Below are 7021 nucleotides of genomic sequence, written 5' to 3'. Positions count from 1 at the left end.
TTCCCTCCCTCATCTCCTCTTTTCTTCCCAGCCCAACACGTTAAGGATCCCTTTCCAAAGGGAGACCTCTGACCCTGGTGTGGAGAAGTGTTATCTCATCTTGCAGTGTTCCAAATCCACCAAGACCCGACTCCTTAGTCCTCCCTACTTTCCAAACCTTAGGCATTCTGAGTCCAAGAGTTTATGTACCATGTCAGGGAAAGCCCCAGACTTTACTCTGTCACCATCTTAATAGGTGGAATGTGTGTTCAGCAAGACTCAACCCATGTGCCAGGTACTGTTTTAGGGGCTTTACAAATATTAACTCCCATCATGACCCTCTGAGGTAGGTATTAGTATTATCATCTCACAGATGAGGAAACCAAAACACAGAGGTTTTGATTTTCCCAGAGTCACACAGCTGGCAGGTTGCAGAGTTCTCTGCCCTCTCTGTGGGCATTGTTGATTTTGTTTTAATATTAGACTTCTTCATGAGCAATAATATAATTTAACAAAAATAACTGTGCACATTTCAGGCACTGTGTGAGAGAGAGCGTGGTACCAGCTGGGTCCTGGAGAACCATTTGGCATTCCTCAAATAGAATCTGTGGGCTGTGCTCCCTCCAAGCCCTTTGTATTTTAGTCACAAGTAGCTGAATATGGCAACCTTGGTGACCAATCGAAAGGTCAGATTCACACCTTTCAGAAAAGGAAAAAAGAGACCCTGGCCAATGGTGTGAGGAGGAATCCTGGAGCCATTCCAACCCTTGGGGCTCCCAAAGGATTTATGATTCTCCATCCCAGATGGGAAACCACACTCCTCTGAGGGGGAAATCAATTATAGAATCTATTTTAGCCTGATGCAAAGCTCTCGGCAAAAGCTCTTGGAGCATCAGTGACAGATAAATTGATGAGCACTGTGCTAAGACCCTAGATCACAGGAGCCTCACCTCTTGGTTCTGGTCCCAGGACCATGAGCTCTACTCTTCAAACAAAGGTTCCATCTTGAAAATATTACTAGTCATCACAGGTGGTGATGGATGCAAATCTGTCCTGGTATCCCTTGGTCGCAAAGAACAAAGCGCGCTGGAATCACACACACACATACACATATACACACACACATGAAGCAAAAAGGCACAGGTCATATTTATCAACAAAGTACAGCAGCATATAACAAAATGAAAGGGCAGAGAATGCAACTAATGTCCATGAAACACTGGAAACAGCGATAGAAAGCAAAATAAAGATTTTGCTCTTAGTGTCTCTTAATGGATTGGTTTCTTGGCTCTGCTTCTGTCTGCATGTGGCCCCTCCCTCATTTCCATCTCTACCTCTCTCTTTATCTGTACCTCTTGACTCGTTGTTTTTTTGGTGGTTTTTGGTTTTTGGTTTTCTGTGTTATTTTTTTCTGATTCTAGGCCCAAAAGCCAAACACATTGTCCCCATTGCTGGCTTCACTTCTCTCTTTAAACACTCAACCAACACTCACTAGCATCTCAGAAGCCCAGTTCCAATCCCCCAGAGCAAGAACCTGATTGGCTGGATTCAAGTAGGGATCATTCCAGATCTAGCTGTCTGTGTTCAGGGATGCAAGTCGTGTGCCCACTCAGCAGGGCCTGTGGGAACTGACTCTGCAAAGTATATGGACAGGTTCTCAAAGAAGGAAGGGAGGAGCCAGGGAGGAAATGACTGACAGAAAATTATAAGAATCTCTAATACAAAATCCATAACTTGGATAAGAAGGGCAGTGTTATTTGCTTCTCAGGCATGGGCTCAGCAAACATAGGAATTGATGGAATAATCTCCTTTGTTACTCCAGGTAAAATCTTTCTTGTATCACTGTATAAAAGGAGCAAACCTGAGCCTCCCTGGGAAGGTTTCCTGTGATTAAATGTAGTTAAGATCTTCCTATACAAGAGCTGTGAGCACCCTTGCAATTTCGTGAGCATGACAGAAACATACCCAGTCCTGGAACCCCTAATTTTCTTTATTTTAGCCTCTAAAAATGGGTCCAAGTATGAGATCAGGAATTGTGCTTTAAATAGTCCTTTGTGAGAAAGGGGTAAGTGCTGGAAGGAAACCAACAGGAGTCCTGCACGTCAGCTGACCTTCGGCACTGGTAAAGCTAACGAGAGTTCTCAGCGGAATTCAATTTAGAGAATGCAATTTAGAGAGGTCGCGTGACTTACCAGGGTCACAGAGCAATAAGTGGAAGATAAAACCCGGGTTCCAACCCACGTCTATCTCGTGCCACAGTCTGGCTCCTTTCTGTGAGGACACGTGTGGATATAAAACTCCCCAAAGGAGAGCATCCCCATGATTTACAGCTTATACCTGATTATAATTAGCTGTTCTCCAAAACAAGGAGGAGGAAGAGAGAAAGAGGAAGAGCAAGCAGCAGCATCTCAGGCGTCCAGAACCCAAAGGGAATCAAGAAGCATTAAGGGAAAAAGCAGTAACAGTGTAACTTGGTTTTCCTTGCCTTTCTATATCATTTAGGAAGGCAATTCTTCCTTTGGGGAAAGGCCATGGGATTTTAAAATCTGTGTGGTCTGTAGCCCATGGTTTTGCTTGAAGAAAGTATAAGTGGCAGGAAGGAGGCCATGGAAGAAGGGAAGGAAGGGCAGAAGGGCCCTTGGGAGAGGAAGAGATTCCCGACATGCACCTGCTAGGCGGGGCGTTGCAGATGCTGACGTGGAGGGCAGAACCTGGACTTTTCTTCCCGGCTTTGCGCCTGATCCCCTGCTTCCAGGTCTCAGATTCTTCCTCACTTAGTGAAAGGGTGCCCTGTGACCGGATGTTCCCCAAATCCCTTCCCATTCTGAAATAATCTTTTGTATTAACCAGGACTTTTTTTTTTAAGAAAATTATAGCAAGTGCCAGCGACCATATGGACAAATTTTAATCACTTAAAAAGCTGTTTCTGGGGCTTCCCTGGTGGCGCAGTGGTTGAGAGTCCGCCTGCCGATGGCAGGGGACACGAGTTCGTGCCCCGGTCCGGGAAGATCCCACATGCCGCGGAGCAGCTGGGCCCGTGAGCGATGGCCGCTGAGCCTGCGCGTCCGGAGCCTGTGCTCCGCAACGGGAGAGGCCACGACAGTGAGAGGCCCGCGTACCGCAAAAAAAAAAAAAAAAAAAAAAAGGCTCTCTTCTACTTGCCTTTCCCATCTTTGACCTTGGCAGTCTGTGGTATAAGCCCAATACACAGAGGGCTAAACGTCCGTAAGCAAGAGATGTCCCAGAGAAAAAAGACATAGATTAAAAAAAAAAAAAAAAGCTGATGATTTCTCAATGCTTTGTAGATTAAAAACATGTAACTATGCTTTATATAAGTTTTGAAGGTGCCACATAAGTCACACAATTCATGTGGCCATTTACTAGCTTGTAAGTAACATCTTTAAAAGTAAGTGCGCTGCCAGGCTTGTACAGTATCCTCAACATCTAGAACAGCACCTAGAGTATAAGGGGTGCTTGATGAGTGTGAAACAAAAAAAATTAATGAATGAGTCCTTCTCAAACAGAAGAGGTGGAAAACGGGAACATGAAGTTATTTGCTTGGACACAGCTTAATGTCTTGCTGAAAAAAAACATGGTGTGCTTTAATGGTAGATGAGCACACTGGGTCTGATGACAAAGGCTGTGCTAGCTTTAAAAATCGGTAAGAATGAAGATTTATACTCAGTTTAAGATTGCTCTCGCTTTAGCTTAGCTCAGAACCAGCAAATCAGCCGTGCAAAGTGTATTGTCAAGATCAAAGACACAGAGAGTGAAACATCCCCATTGTCTAGGGGCCAATAAAGCCCATACAGTGGACAATCCCTCAAGACAGTGGAGCTCAGAGCCCAGACCCGCTCTCCAGCTGTGATTATCTGGGGGCAGAGCCTCAAGTGCACTTCCACCTCCTTCTGTGTGTTATCTGTTATGGGACCTCAGCCAGGTCCAAAGGCACATTTTTATTTATAAGATGAAGCTTTTTCAAAATGCAATGATTAGTCTTTATATTCCAAGAAATTTTACTGGCCTCATCGGCTTCTCATTATAGTTTCTTGTCCTTTTTTACCTTAAGAGTACGCTTTGACCTCAAGCAGATTTGCAGCCCACGGTGGGACAGGTTAATCCTGGGAAAGCTTTGGACCCTTCACCAGGGAGAGAGATGGAGGCCTCAGGATCAGGACCGGGTTGATCTGGTCACAAGGCAGCCACATCGCTAGTGGCCTGTGAAAGCTGGGAACTGGCTGCTTCCTCTAAATCTCTCTTTGAGGGAAAGAAAGCTGGAGGTATTGGGAGCCTCTGAAGGGCTTCATGAAAATCAATGGTGAAATTAAAAGTGGGAAAAGGAGAACTTCGATTTCTCTGACACTTTGGTCTTCAAGGAAAGAGCTTCGATTCCCCCTGCAAGGCATGTGTGGAATAGTGAAGGCATTAAATGGCAGAGCAACGGGGCTTATGACTCATGAGCTGTCCACACTGGATTCCCTCCACCCACCCGCTCCCTGAAATCAGAAAGGGAAGAGAGGTGAAGAATGGAAATTACTTCTAATCTCTGGGTGACCATGTGGGAATGAACTGCGGTTTCTTGACCAGGAGACCGCTTTGAAATTAAGCTCGAGGCAGGTGATCGGGCTCAGAGGAATAGGAGGCTTTTGTCAGCACCCTGAGGCCACACACAAAGCCAACTTGCTTATGATGTCAGTTCGGATCTTCATTTCAACTGTCCTGAGCTGCTTGGGGGCTGATGCAAAACCTCAGGAAGAGGAGGTCATCACTCTTCCTGAGAAAGAAGACCTGAGAAATCATGTCAGTTGTGCCTGGAGCATCTCAGCCTGAGAACTAAGACTCCTACTCGTGTCTGTGTCCTTACGAGGATGGGTTGATTGTACTCGTTGGCAAGTACACAGCACACATTCACCATCAGCATCTATGCCCATTGCTCTGGGCTGATGTCATACGAGTCATAGATTTTGAATGTCACTATGTAGCGGATGACGCTGATGCCCAGCACGTATCTTCTCAGCACCTCTGAGTCCCCCTGTCACCTCAGGAGACTATCTCTAGCTCGCTGACAACTTCCTACCTCAGGTACACACGTCTTTCTTCTCTGGAGCCCTGGGAGCTTGCTCTATAGCCAGCAGGGGACATATGGGCATGTGGAGAGTTAAAACCCCCAGAGGCAACTCTCAGCCAATGAGGAGGAAAATCAATGACTAAATCCTCAAAGCCTCCCCACCCTTTGATTATGAGTCAAGTCCTTCGCAGCTTCTCAGAAGGTCCCCAGGGGGACTGAGACCCAGTTGCCTCCAGTGGTAAATTACCCGTTAATATACTTTTATTATTTTTCCTCCTTTCCTTAATTCACTTTCCCAGTTTCCTTACTTTTGCTTCCTAGGCTCGCCTTCCTATAAACTTCCTGCACCTAATTTCCTGTCTCACGGTCTGCTTTGCGGGGGGGCGGGGGAGGGTGGAATCCAAACTGACAGAACCCCTCCCCTGACCCCTATACTGAGAACAATTTTTCTTTTTCTTTTTTAAATTCTTATTGGAGTATAGTTGCTTTACAATGTTGTGTTAGTTTCTGCTGTACAGCAAAGTGAATCAGCTATACATAAACATATATCCCCTCCTTTTTGGATTTCCTTCCTATCTAGGCCACCACAGAACATTGAGTAGAGTTCCTTGTGCTATACAGTAGGTTCTCATTAGTTACCTATTTTATACATAATATCAATAGTGTATATATGACGTGGATGAACCTGGAGACTGTCATGCAGAGTGAAGTCAGAAAGAGAAAAACAAATATTGTATATTAACGCATATATGTGGAATCTGATAAAATTGGTATAGACAATCTTATTTACAAAGCAGAAACAGAGACACAGATGTAGAGAACAAACTTATGGATACCAAGGGGGAAAGGGGGTGGTGGTGGGATGAATTGGGAGACTGAGAACAGTTTTTCGTACATCGTAAGTAATCAAAAAGTACATGTGGATGTCTTGGGAAATCTTGCTAATGATAATTCCAGCTATTCCTTAGAATCCTTTGGGAGATGATTCACAGTTGGAGATCATCAGACAGAGAAGATGAAATAGTCCCTTTCTTCGAAGAAGAGGGACAGCATATATATGAAGGCAGGAACATGTGTGGTAATTGCAGGGAAAGGTTATAGTTCTGTGTGCCTGGGACTTGGGTAGGTGGTAGATGAATGGTGGGGAAGGAGACAGGAAATAGGTTTCTATCAATTCTCCCTCTTATTGACTCATTTTATTCCAGGTACCGCAGTAAAAGAGATTTCCATATAGAATTGAGCTCAACTCTAACCTTTGATCAAGACTATTGATCAAAACTATTCAAATAGGGGAGAGAAATTGAACTCAACTCTGAATATAAAAGGGAGAAGCGGGGGTTTAGAGGCAATGGTCAGAGTGAGGGAGTAGGTGAAAAATTAGTAAGAAGAAATTGATTAGATATCAAGAGTGGGAGGATTCTTACTAAACTTGCTAATCCTGGGCTTGGCGGCCACAGGAAAGACCTGGTCGAGAGCTGGGCTTAAAGGCACCAGGTTAAAGTTTGACCAAGAAGCTGGTCAAACCCTACCAGTGTGCTACCTCTGCTCCGACACAAAGAGTACGTGAAGCATTCAACCGTCCATCCACACTGTCAACAGATTCTTATGAAGCACTTCTGCTGGGCTCCGGGATACAGTGGGGTAGGAAGACAGACATGGTCCTTATTCTAATAAAGCTACATGGTTTGGAGGGAAGGTAGACACAAACTGGGAATTGCGTGGCTCGGTAAACACCGTGATACGGGAAGTCCAGGAATATCCAGCAGGAACACCTAGTCCTGGTTAAGTTTTTTTTTTTTTTGGATGACTTCCAGGATGACATGACATTGTATTTAAAGCCTTAAAGGTGAGTAGGTGTTGGCAAGGCAATGAGGAAAGAGAATAACATCATTAAGAATATGGTGGGTTCAAGAAATTGAAAAAAAGCTTGAGATGGGTGACATATATACACTAATATGTATAAAATAGAAAACT

This window comes from Globicephala melas, chromosome 11 (assembly GCF_963455315.2).
Source record: "Globicephala melas chromosome 11, mGloMel1.2, whole genome shotgun sequence".
In the NCBI taxonomy this organism is placed as follows: Eukaryota; Metazoa; Chordata; class Mammalia; order Artiodactyla; family Delphinidae; genus Globicephala; species Globicephala melas.
Note: the sequence above shows the minus strand (reverse complement) of the source record.